Source organism: Hippocampus bargibanti, linkage group LG07 (genome assembly GCF_051943395.1).
Source record: "Hippocampus bargibanti isolate YZ-2025 linkage group LG07, ASM5194339v1, whole genome shotgun sequence".
Lineage (NCBI taxonomy): Eukaryota > Metazoa > Chordata > Actinopteri > Syngnathiformes > Syngnathidae > Hippocampus > Hippocampus bargibanti.
Window position 1 is genome coordinate 15,557,340 of NC_142740.1, and position 14,170 is coordinate 15,571,509.

General features: G+C 40.9%; 1 protein-coding gene across 1 annotated transcript in view; it reads left to right on the top strand.

The window, feature by feature from the left end:
- Positions 1-6,339: 6,339 nt before the first annotated feature.
- Positions 6,340-14,170, top strand: part of lingo3a (leucine rich repeat and Ig domain containing 3a) — a 42,517-nt gene continuing 34,686 nt past the window's right edge. Inside the window, exon 1 of the mRNA XM_089001514.1 lies at positions 6,340-6,640. The gene's annotated coding sequence lies outside the window, so the exon portion shown is untranslated. The remainder of the gene's footprint in view (positions 6,641-14,170) is intronic.

Below are 14,170 nucleotides of genomic sequence, written 5' to 3' on the forward strand. Positions count from 1 at the left end.
TCAGAACGTGTGTCTCCTCTTTCTTTCAGCTTACCATCACCATCACATACATGTTACGTTTCAGAAATCATAAATCGGGACACAGAGAGTCGCGAGTATGAAAATGCTTTCATTGTTTATTTGTATATTCAATTAGTATGAAATGTATTTTGTTTTTAAGCATGCATGGTTACTCTCAATACAAACTCATTAAGACTTCTCGAGCGCTCTGTTTTTAGCCAACGCCTGATCGCAATGCGGACTGCTATTTGATAGCCATTCAACACGCTGACAGTTGATACTTGAACGACCCCTCCACCCCACACACACACACACACACACACACACACACACACACACACACACACACACACACACACACACACACACACACACACACACACACACACACACACACATTATATTATTAACTCAAGGTCATGTTTCATTTGTCTTTACATTTACACTATGTGGTGCATCGTAAAGCATGATCATTCAATTACAAGGAGTCAAAAGAGGAAAAACTGAATGTATGAAATCTCTGGCACTTCAACAAAATCAGCAGTTTTGATGAGACTCCCACAAAAAAAGGGATAACTTAACCATGGGATGGCCAGTTTCACTAGATGCTAGAAGACCAATACAAAATGTCAAACAGCTAAATAGGAGCATCTGAGTATTGAGTTCAACATTTTAAGCTGCAGATATTTGAAAATAAATGGTGCAGCAGCACATGCAGACAGATAATATAACACTCAGGCACATTTTCACTCTCCTGAGGAAAACAATCTGAGGTCATGTCGCATAGACATAAAGGACAACCGACACCATTTTTCGTTTCCTAACTGTCATCAGAAAAACATTTTATAGCATCTAAAATACCCAAAACATGCAGTATGGTATTTTTTGTCAAATGCAAAACACCAATAAAAATGAGTTAGTGTCCCAAAACTACTTCAAAATAACCTCGGGATGGCGAGTTTCAGAAGGTCCCGCCCCCTTGTTCGTGACGTCACGGCAAGACGTCTTGCCTTGCTCGAGAATCAAAACAATGACTTCAGATTCGGAGAACATACTTTCTTGTTACTCATCCAGTTATGAAAATGATTCAAATAGTTCTGAAGAGGAAAGCATACATTTTTGCAATCTATTAAAGAAGTCATTCCGTGTCATTTTGAGGTGTCTGGGCTCCAATATAGCATCACGGAAAATGCATAACACGGCGCCCAAGCTCCGTTGGAAATGGGCTGACTTATCTGCTGGGAATTTGTGTCAGCGAATATCAAATAGTTGTCTTGGTGCAACCCACAACGATTTAACATCACGTTATTTATGTGTTTTCCTTCTAATTTCGCCATTGACAAGGTTAAACACGAAGTTTTCAGACCAAAATATATAAAGTGCACCGGACTATAAGGCGCACCTTCAATGGATGAAAAAAAGTTTTCCAAATATATAAATACAGTAAAGTCTCGTTATATCGATATCGGTTATATCGATAGTCCCGCTTATTACGATACTATTTCTATGCACGCACGGAGAAAATTACATGCGCGCAGGGTCGGATATATCGATAGTCCTGGTTATATCGATATTTTTCGGACTCCCGAGAATATCGATATAACGAGACTTTACTGTATGTCAAAGTTTTCCAAATTATAAGGTGCTCCAGTTGAGGCTAGAGTTACGGACTACTTCTTCTCCAGCGGCAAATGGAGTCGATGGCTGCTGACAGTAGTGGGTCAATATTACTTCCCATATAACAGGGTCATCTTTTGAACAAAATGAAGGCTTTTGGGTGCGCCTTATACACCGTAAAATACAGTAATTAATTATTTGCATTATATGTCATTGTTACTGTTTTTATAAAGTACAATATTATGCCATGCTGTTTTTATTGTATAAACTGTGCCTTTGAATTTTCTGATTATGGGGTGCAAAACTTTTCTGAGACACTATTGAAGAGTAATTCCAGCAATTGCATTTCTTGCCAAAGCGTTACCCCGAGAGAAACTTGTTGAAACAAACTCAGCCATTGTTCAAGAGTATTTTCTACTGACGTAACTGGACGTGGTATGTTGTGAGACTACGGCCCATTGACTTCACCAAAATCATTATTCCTCGCATCAAACATTCATCCGCTCTCTCTTCTCAGGAACTGCTGTGTGGGAGGCTTTGATTCTTGCCTCTCTTGTTTGTTTTGGTTTTTGGTGGCGTGGGAGTCCACTAATGGGACCAACAGCTTTACTTTGCCAGAGGCGTCATATTGCATTATTGAAAAGTTTTGTAGTTTTTAACAAGTGTCCTTTGCTCGGATCGTGGTGACGCGCTTATGGTGGAATGCGCAGAAATAAGATCGCTTGCGGTGGGGGCTTGAGCTGTTTAGATTGTGTGTATAAATTTGTCCCATTCAGGGGTCATTGGATTATTTTGTTTCTAATGCCGCTTACAGTAGGCTACAAAAGGGGTGTTTGCGATTGAAAAACAAACATATTAAACCAAATATGACAGGAGCTGGTTCTATTTGCTACTAAGCGAGTCAGCTGTGTTCACTCACACAATGGTGCAAAGGCCCCTTTCTGACAAACATATAAAGCTATTAATTCATGAGCTACCAATGACAGCCATCAACCAGAATTTGGCAGGGGTTGATCTCCTGCGTTGTCAAAAGAAAATTGCGCATAGGTAACTGATAAGTCAGAAGTGAATATTTAATTCCAGAGGAGATAAATTTGGGGGCAAATATCGACACTTTGTAGTCCGTAGTTCTTTACATATGAAGCATAAAGAACAGAAAAAAAAAGAATTATCGTGGTATTGTTACAGTAGTCAACAAATACAGCACAATGTGTCCCCTGATTGTTGATGTGCACCCGCCACAACATCTCCAAGCAGCTCTCACACGGGCACTGGCAAGTAATAAGGGCATTTTGAAATTGACAAATGACTTTTGAGTCCCGAGTTGACGTACAGCCTTTTCAACCTGCGTAGTTATCGAGGAGCATTGGCTTCATGTTTTATGTATATCGTATTTATCAACATGCGCCCGCTCAATAATTTACTGTGGAGCAATATGCAGCCTGAGGAAGCTCCTGGGAGGATAGGAGCGTGTGTAAAGTGCGTTCGCGTAGTGTGCAGGGCGGGTGGGTTGGGGTGATGGGGGTATTATAACTGTGCTTTACTGTAGGGAGCCTCCTGAGGAAAGAGTGGAGGAAATTGATGAAGGTCACAAGAAAAGAGGTGGGGACCAAAAAGAACAATCCCGATTCAGTGCAAGATGTCTCAAGAAGGGACATTTCAGTTCTTTAGTAGGGTGGGATTCCATTTTTCACCTGGATGTGACTTGCTGCGCTGCCTCAGGCGCAGAATTATGGTCTATTGTTAGGTTGCTTGCATAATAAGTGACGCTCATCTCCGGCTCGACATCAGCCTGACAGTGCAGAGGTGCAGGGTCCGATTCCGGCTCCGGCCTCCCTGTGTGGACTTTGGATGTTACCCATGTGCCTGGGAGGATTTTCTCCGTGTATTGCATTTTCCTCCCACATTTCCAAAACACGCATGGCAGGCTGATTGAACACTCAAAATTTTCCCTCGATGAGATTTTGAGTGTGAGTGTTTATTCGTCTCAGTGTGACCTGCGATTGGCTGGCAATCAGTTCAGGGTGCAACCTGCGTACTCCCCGAAGACGGCTGGGATAGGCCCCAGAACTCTCGCGAATTTAGTGAGGATTAAGCGGTACGGATAATGGATGGCTCCATATAATTGCATTGTGACACCAAAATAAAGAGACTCACACCAACAATGTAATCAGGAAGCATAACTAATATGTAAAAATGAGGTTGTAGCATGAGCTTAACATGAAAATAGCATTATTTTTGGATCTCACGCATCTGTACTCTTGTGATTTAAAAAACATTGAATTTGTATTATACAAACACCAAAAGACACTTCCATATAAGTTCATACAAACAAAAACAACTTATAATGGCCGCAGTTTGGGTTAGTTAGTTTCCATGGTTTCCAGTGGGAATATTGTCTCCATACGACTGTCACTCTAAGTCACTGTTGTCTGCAACCAGCTGATTATGTTTGTTTAATATGAGTTACAGCAGCCCAAAACATTGCAGCAAATGCACTGTAGCATGCAGCCCAAAAGGACAAAAAACAGATTAAAGTGGGAAGGCACTCGGGAGAGCACAGAGGCTGAGCAATATGAATTTGGACCAGGACCAAATCATTGTGCACCCTCAGAGATGCACACCACCTGCACTCTGTTAAATTTTTCTTACTCAGTTTCATTTTTCATCCTCTGAATAATGAAGGGAAATTTCCTGCCGCAAACTTTAGCGGGAATCAATTAAGTCACTTAAAGGATAACCGACGCCTCTGGACAAGTTGTGTCCATAATTTGTAAAATGGCTTCAAATGACTTTTACTGAGCGTATTTTACAAAGATTCCACCGCATATTGCTATATTTTACGTTTTAAGACTTGCGCTGAATATTCCAGAAGTCTTGTTTTTGAGTTGGTGACGAGTCCTGACGTCACGTCATGGGAGGTACACCCCTGACTGAGAAAGGACACACTGTAGCAGTCCTTTCATCACCTCAATGCATTTTGCGGTACTTTGTTTGGTCTGAAAAATTCGTGTTGATCCGTGTTGATGTCGAAATTAGAAGGAAAACACATAAATAACGCGACGGTGAATCCTTGTGTGTTACACCTAACAACTATTTGATATTAGCTGACCACGGAGCTTTGTCGCCATCTTGTGGGTGCTACATTTCAGTCCAGACACCTCAAAATGACACGGAAGGACTTCTTTAATCAATTGCAAACATGTATGCTTTCCTCTTCAGAACTATTTGAATCATATTCAGAACTTGATGAGTAACAAGAAAGCATCTTCTCCGAATCTGAAGCCATTGTTTTGATTCTCGAGCAAGGAAAGACGTCTTGGCGTGACACTACGAACAAGGGGGCGGGACCTTCTGAAACTGGCCACTTCCGGTTTCAATTTGAAGTAGTTTTCAGACACTTAAAGTCATTTTTATTGGTGTTTTGCATTTGACTAAAAATATCATCCTGCGTGTTTTGGGTATTTTAGATGCCATAAAAAGTTTTTCTGATGTCAGCTAGGAAACAAAAAAGTGGTGTCGGTTGTCCTTTAAGACCAGTCAATTCGAAACGTATTGCACAAATTAAAATAAAAGTTGTGCTGATGCATAACAATGTAAGCTTAGATCTTTGCCTTTCAGTCAGAACTCACTGAAACAGGACGATGCCGCGTAATGTTGCATGTTCAGATACCTGTAATTAGATGTGTGGCAAGCTCAGAATCAGAATCAGAAAGCCTTTCATCGTCTCACAATGGGGAAATTTGCAATCTACAGTTCATCGCCTGAGACAACTCGATTCAATAAAGTGGTGTGGTCAGTGAGTTTCTGGTAGTCTCATTGTTACCCCGCTAGTCTGTCGCACACCCTCAACTCAGATACTTTGTTGAAAGCCGACTTCATGGAACAAGCAAACTAAGCAGAGGCTTAGATGGGATCGAGCCTTTTCCATTGCTGGCCTCACTCTCTGGAATGAACTGCCACTGAACTTTTGGCAAGCTCTCTCACTGCCCATCTTTAAAACCCGTCTAAAAACTCACATGTACTCTTTGGCATTTGACTCAGCATGATTCCGACTTGATCTTGGCTTCACTCCTTGGTGCTTTCTACTATCTTTGTGACTGCTTTATTTCCTGCATATGATAGCTGTCCATGTTGAGCGCTTTGTTACAGCTTCAGCTGTTGTTAAGGTACTATATAAATCAATATGTGTTGGATTGTATTGTAACAAAGGCAAATATTCTACATTGGAAAAGTATTGGGGGATGTCACTAAACAAATGGCAAGCAATTGGTTCTTTATGTAACTTGTGTCCTCAGAGCATTTAAATGTCCAGCCTGTCACTGTACTCCACTGAGATGAACAACTTGGATGCCCTGATGCCAGAGATGCTATTTGGGGTTTACACATCATTTTTTTGGACAAATGAAATGAAACTGAATGGCCCTATGGCACACCTGTTGATCATTCTTCCATAAATATGGACTCAGTCAATCATTCTGTCACTCGGTCACTCTCTCAAAAGCACACACTCGTGTGTAAAATGCAGATCCTCTTCTCACACATGCAGGCAAGAGTGACATGAATATGTTTGACGAAGAGCTAATTGTTTTCCTTTTCACTTGTGGGACATGAACGCACACGCACACACTGAGCAGGAAAGAAAGAGACAGAAAAAGGCTTGGGGTTGTGGGGGCAGATGATCCTCACTGAACAGCATCAGGGTCCTGTTTCCAAAACACGCGCGCGCACTAGTACACGCGTACACGCTCTCGTACACGCGCGCACACACACGTGCAACCGAGCGTAGAGAGCAGCTTCAGTCCGAGCCGCCGGTGGTTGCCCTTCACCGCTTCGCCGAGACGACGACGACGAGGACGACGAAACACCCCTCACTCCTCCGTCCCCTGTTGATTGTAATAGGAGGGTAGGGGCTTGTTTTAGGAGGTGCTAGAGGAAAGAGACAGAGAGCTGTTGCGAGAGAACACCACAACATCGCAGCAGTGCAGATGTGGATGGAGCGCCGTTCAAGTTCCCGTCCTGGGTGAGCTTATCTCCCGTATTCGGCACACTTAAGAAAAACTTACAACTGTTTTATATCTAGACGTGTTTCGCTACTTTAACGGTGTGAAGATGATGTAGTTTTTGGTGTCGATACCCACGGTAGCTTGACACACAACATCAAGACCGCTTTCATTGTGCCTGTTCTTCGTATCCCATCCAAAAGCTACAGGACAGTTTACTCTTCTCTCACCTGCCATGGCAACAATGCAGTTAGCACCAATGACAATTATTATCGTTACAGCTTGTCGTGGAACATTAATGCCCCCCCCCCCTCACCTTCATTACCTCAGAAAAGTGCCGCACTATGTGTACTGTATTGATTGGTGGCATTTGTGCCCGAGTCGTCACCCCCCCTCCCCCATCAGAATTCAACTAATGTCCCATTCAATGCGCTGACGTGCTGCTTAAGCTGACCAAAGCCAGAGATAGAGCAGTCATTACCACAGTTGTAGCAGTAGGAAACACACTGTTCAGCTTTTTCAGAATTTCAGAAGTCACAGTTTGATTGCCCAGACCAGCAATCTGGTCATGCCCTGGGGCGCCCTTGAGCAAGGCTTTGACTCTCCCTAAAAAGGGAAGGAGCCTGTGCCAGCCATGCATATGATTCCATGCCAATTGGCCGACTGCTTATGTCATGTGTTGTGCAACCATTTTGCCACTATTCTGCTCTAAAATGGTTCAGTTTTGTCCCAGTGTGCTTCTGTTGGCTTTTGCGTTTGTGTCACTTTTTGTCACACAGCTTGAGGTGGTGCAAAGAATAATCCATTTTGACACCAGAAGAAAATTCGGAATGAGACAAGTGACAAATGGCGGTGGTGGTGCACTGCACAAAAACCGTAAAAGAAGCACTGAACAAGACAAAGTGGTGTGGGTGATGGTTTGACCCCTGCTCCCTTCAACATCACCATACATTTGTATTCCCACACGTCGGTCTCTGTTGTTGTTGTTGTTGTTGTTGTTGATTTAATAGGTTGTGTATTTTGTATATATTTGATATGATTGATGTTCATAAACATTATCTTTATGTCATACAAATATAGATATTGGTTGCTTTGGCTTTAAAAATATACATGATGCCGGGACATTGTTAAAAAAGAACTTGCTATTAAATCAGAACACTACTTTGCCTCACTAAAATCAATGTAGCAAATTTAAATGATTAGTCGTCGTAATGAAGTCGTCTCGGCGAAGCGGAAATTTGCCCATTTCCATTAATTTCAATGAGCAAAGATGATTTGAGTATTTTGAATTCCAAGATATTGCCAAATACTGTGACATATTCACCTGGTCAGTTAACACACAGTCATCAGCTCGGCTTCTGCAATCTTGTTTCTTTATTGTCACATTTTGTATGTTGCCCGTCGTCGTGTTCTTGCCGTGTGCCGTGAAGGCTCTGGGGGCACTGTATTCTTAGTCGGCCATGCTTCCATTTTAGTTAACGACAGAGTTCAAATAGGTCCTCCACGTCCTTATTGATTGAACAACCGCCACCTCTCGTTGTGATTGAAGATGTCCTGGACAGCTTTGGCATGTCATTATCCGCCCCCACTTTGTTATATCGTGACGTTATGGATCGTTAACCACCTATCTGGGGCCGCGAATGTTCCTTTGTTGTAGCGTCGATGTGAGGAAGTTACTGTTGGAATGAATGCAATCGGAGCAGAGGGGTGCACTGATGATGTCAGTAATAAAATGTCTGCTGACAGGTCAATTAGTCCTTCAGAGTGCATTGTTGAACTCCCCCCCCTTTACCCATCCCCACCCCCACCTCATCCATTTCTTTGCCCTGCTCTTCTCATTCTGATTCTTTCAACTGCACATAAAGCTGTCAGCGTCGCTCAAGAGCCATATTAAGTCCACTTAACGGTATCACTGCCAAGCTGCATTGTTTTCAGCTTTACGGCGGCCCTAAAATGCACATGCGGTCGGTGAGATGTGGACGCTGAGGCTTGCTTTTGGTGAAATCAGAGCCTCGTAGCAATTTTTTTCCATAGCTGCGTTCTGGAGACTTGGGCAGCCAGCTGAATCTCGACCACAAGTTGGATGGTACTGGATCCTTAAATGCGACCTTCGGCGACATCAAGGGCTTTTTTATTCTTGAACATTTGTGATGATGATAGCATCTCCACTAACGCACAATTGAAATAATTCACAGAAAAAAAAAAACAACTCCACTCAGTATACTCATATAGCTATACTTTACGTGTTAAGACTCGCGCTGAATATTCATGAAGTCTTGTATTTGAGTTGATGACGATGCCCGAAGTGATGTCACATTTGGAACGCCCCTGACCGAGAAAGCGTCACAATGCATTTTGGGTGCTTTTTTCGTCTGAAAACACTGTCGTTCGCGAAATTAGAAGTAAAACTACATGAATAATGCGATGGTGAATCGTTGTGTGTTGCAGCCAATTGCGGTAACACGCATAAAGAAGGTGTAAGTTAAGACAAATTCCCAGCGGCCAATTCAGCCCATTTCCAACGGAGCAGAGCATTCGAGCACCAGCGGAGGCGAACGAAGAAGCTAACCAGAGTTAACGATTCGGCGCTTGGATAGCGGAAGTTTGATGCATGTTTACTCATTTAGTCACACTGCATGCTAACTGTGAGCTCACCTGGTGAAAGAGAGCAATCGCCATTTTAGTGGAGCAAACCAATCGGACAAACATCCACTTTCCACTGTGTCATTTTTTTTAGTCTGGAGCGCTGTCGAGAGAGGAGCTCTCTCTCGTCTCAACATTTGATGTTTGTGTGGCGGTCTCCTTTGTGTGTGTGCGTAAAAACCCACCCCTCTGTCTTCTACCACGGAATTTAACCAATCACGGGTGGCTTTCCAGCTCTGATAAGCGGCTTTATATACTGGACGAAAAGCAGCTTGTGTGCTATCTTGTGCGCCATCTTGTGAATTTTCTGGGCGCTACATCGGAGTCCAGATCTTCACCGGTTTCATCGCTTGATCGAATTGATACGGAAGGAAGGACTTCTTTAATCGATTGCAAACATTTATGCTTTCCTCTTCAGAACTATTTGAAGCATATTCATAACTGGATGCGTATCAAGAAAGCATCTTCTCCGAATTTGAACTCTCTGAAGCCATTGTTTTGATTCTGGAGCAAAGCAGTTTGTGAAGGAGTATCCTGATGTTACGTCACGAACAAGGGGGCGGGACTTTCTGAATCTCCCCAGTTTCTAGCTCATTTGTGGCAGTGTTGGGACACTTTAAGTCATTTTTATTGGTGTTTTGCATTTGACTAATAATATCAGACTGCATGTTTTGGGTATTTTAGATGCTAGAAAACATTTTTCTCGTGTTAGGAAAACAAAAAATGGTGTTGGTTGTCCTTTAAACAAAAATTGTAGGTTGTGATCTCTTTTTCCACGCTTGTACCCACTCTTGACAAAACGTATATTATTATTGACAAAACATATTATTCCTTTCACTCTCCAACCAGCTATGCCATGTTGCCATGCTGGTCAAACATGTCAAATGTTAATGGGACAGAAAAAGAGTCTGAAGACGGAAGCTTCAGAAGGCTACAAGCTGGCCGTGGCAAACAAACTTGAGTTATAATTTCAAACCGAAACACTTAATGGATTCATCAGTTGCACATTCCCAAAACAAGTATGGTAGACTGATTCGCGTGCGAATCCTTGTGAGGATAAAGCGGATCGGAAAATGGATGGATGTGTATTACAGAAAAGTCCAATCCACATTTGGTAACACAGAGAGACATGTGCACACATCACGTATGTCTTAGATAATGACGCCTTAACAAATAGATGCGATTGATCCCCTTTTCCAGTTGTTAATGATACCCGCCACTTTGCATCACAGATATAGCACGGTAACTAAATTGCCGTCAGGCTGTATGTTAGTCTAAATACAACAAACCGATAAAGAACATTTGGAGGGGTTTCACATGGACAAAAAAAACTAGACTTGAACTCGATTGAGGACTTCCCTGATCCTTGCTTCATAATTAAAATAATAAAGTCCCATCCGCCCTGATTGGATTGGATTGGATTTGATTGGATATGCCTTTATTAGTCTCACAGTGGAGAAATTTACATTTCACAGCAGCAAAGTGATGCTCGCTCATGTATTTTTTCAGCCATAGTAAATGGAACTTATATCGAGGATTATGCTTTCATGTTATTTAGTTTTAATGTGCTTTACTTATTCAACCCTGCATAGAGCAAATGAATATTTTATCATGTTATCACATTAGATTGTATTTTCCAGCGTCAATCGAATTGCTGGTCTTCCACTAGGGGCAGATCTGAGCCTCAAATGAAAAAAATTGAAGTAATCAACAGAGTATTTAGTTGGTAAAGTATTGCATAGGCACCGGAGGAAATGTATTTAATTAAAAGTCAATGTTGAATGCTGCAGAGTTTTGTCATGTGGAGGACTCCTCATGTGTTGTCGCAATGGTGCAAATTATGCTCCGTGTTACATAATTCAAAACTATCTTACCCTACATGAATAATGAATATATCACAGCTTGTTTTTGACTAACCCACGCTGCGCTGAAACGTCCAGCAGAGCCCACGTTAGCACTTAATGGCTTGTTTTGTAGAAAATGGCCGTCAGGCTGAAATGGAAAGTGTCAGGTGTTGACGGGATTGGCTTGACGGGCTCTGATGCTACAGAGAGGTGGCCGCTGGGATGGGGGAAAACGTTTTATAATTGAACAAATGCGTGGCTTTCATGAAACAATATTGTGTTGATACATATATATATATATATATATATATATATATATATATATATATATATATATATATATATATATATATATATATATATATATATATATATATATATATATATATATATATATATATATATATATATATATACACACACACACACACACACACACACACACACACACACACACACACACACACACACACACACACACACACACACACACACACATTGGGAAGCCAGCCCCAATGAATGAAATGCTGAGCGAAGCAGCAACTGACCTGAGAGATAAGGTCATGGCAAGAATGAAAACTGGGCAACTAAAAAACCGATTACAACAGCTACACTGTAAAACCTAACAAGTTGAAAGTACTCAAAATTTGTATGGCAACTGATTACGTCAAAATTTTTGAGTAGTTTACTCAAAAATTTTGAGTAGTGGAAATAAATTTTATGAGTTTGACTGAACTTAAATGTTATGAGTTTGAATGAACTTAAAATATGTACTTTCAGTTTACTCTAATGTTTTCTTGTTATCTTAATTTTTAAGTTAAAATTAGGTTTCATATTTCAGCGTAACCAACTCAAATTTATGTTACCTGAAAAAATATATTCATGTATACTGTACTTACATTTGCCTTCTATGTCTAAAAACAAAAACCCACCTCACATGTCTGTTTTAGTGCACATTTTTTATTAAGGTTTAAAACAACCTTTGATAAAACATTCATGATAACAGTATCAAATGCACAGCATGTCCACATACCAAAACAACAAATAAACCCCTGAGCAGTTCTTTTTTAGTAATTAACACAACATCGTGATAAAGATGTGAAATAAACACAACAACAAAACAAAACAGAAAAAAACAACAAATTATACTGTGCTGTTCTGTTAAAAAATAAATTCTCTGACAAGCATAGACTTGAATAAATACAAGAGAATACATTTCAATGTACTCGTCATAAGGTGCAAATCAAAGTAAAACTTACTAAAAACAAACAGTATTCATGAAATGAAAAAAGACATTTTAGTGAAATCCAGGTTTACACATCAAATTATGAATAGAAAATCAGTCACAAACAGTACATCAATGTTTAGGTATTGTGATGTCACGAGAGGCTGTGTCCTGGAGGCCAAATACATCCCCCTAAGATGGCTCCACCCAGAGAGAGTCTTGGCCCCATCTGGTGGAAGGCAGCAATTAAAACCACACACCTGCAGCTGATCAGGGCGGGATTGGCAGGCAAGGCTCTTAAGGCAGAGACCCTCTGAGTGTGCAGCTTGGGGAAAGACAAGCTCGATTGCTGCGTGGAACTCATTGCCAGTTGGGACCACACGACAGGACACTGGATTTGGACCTTGCTAAGGTGGCTAGGCTACATGAGGAGGACGTCAAGAGGGGTGAGGCCTAAAGACTCTTGGAAAAGAACTCCGTCTTCAGTTTTACCTCAGAAGAGACTTTATTTTGATTTAAGTATTGGAAGAGACACTATTCAAACCTTTGTTACTTGTGAATCCCCCCTGAAACCTTTGATTAAAACCTTTGTTTGTATCCAAACCTGTCGTCCATTGCACTTCTTGTCCTATCCCGCTGAGAGCCAGCCTCTCATGATATCACAGTATACAAAGCAGAGTAAAACTATGAAATTACTTATCCAGTGTTGCTTTGTTCCGTAATATTGGAGGTACTGGTGCCTTCAATATTGCGGAACAAAGCATTTTTTAAACTTAGCAGGCGTGGTTTGAGTGGTCTGTTATCATCAAGACACAGTGTGTTTTCTGAATGAAGGTGAATGTGTGGATTATTTTTTTGGGAGAATCTAAATGCAGTGCATACATTAAACCAAACAAAAAGAGGTGTGTATCAGCGAACCTGGGGAGACATCTCACAATAATGCCATCTTCTATCACAACAGAAATGCTGTTGGGGTTAAAAAGATGGCGCTAGTTGTCAGTTGTCACGGAGAGAAGTGCGACAGGAATGTTTTCAATGTTTTCAATGTCTCTTCCCACTGCAAAATACATCAATAGACATTTGTGTTAAGTCAGGCAATACATACATTGCATGTTTTGAAGAACTGTGAGTCATCTTCTCGTAGGTATGCATGGAGAGCACGAAGGGCCAGACTGCGTCTCGTGTATATCATGCTGTTCTTTATCAAAAGCAAGAGGAGATAAAAAGCAAAGTTTTAATTTGGGGAAAGCGACAAGAGCTTAACATTGCAGTACTTGTCTTCAGCATCTCAAACCCAAGACAGTGGCCTATGGAGACCTATGGAGAATTAAGTTTAGGTAAAATTCTGTTCAATATAAAAAATACATACATGTATTATTTTTAATATGATTCGGGTAATTAATCATGTAGCATTAATAAAAATGTAAACATACCTTAGATAATGGCGGTTTTACTCAATTTCCACCCTGGGGCTAAAAGGTTGAATAGAAAAAACAGACAACAAATGTAATCATTTAATTTAATAAAACACCTTGATCCATGTTTACTTTTTAAATTGAATAAATAATCTAATTTACCAGATTAAATGATGCCATCAAGCCAGTCAGGTGTTTGCAGTTTGAAAAATTGTGTTTGCAGTTTCAAAAATACATTTAAAAAGTTTTATGTTTACACATGAATGACCATTTAAAACTACACCAATTGTACAGAGTGATATTTCATTTGGCTAGCATTCTATTTACTTAGTGCCTTCTTAAAACGGCAGCACAACTGTTGCACGTTGAATTAGCATGACTTATTGTGCTGCCGTTTAAAACAAAGTTAACTCAAAGCACCAA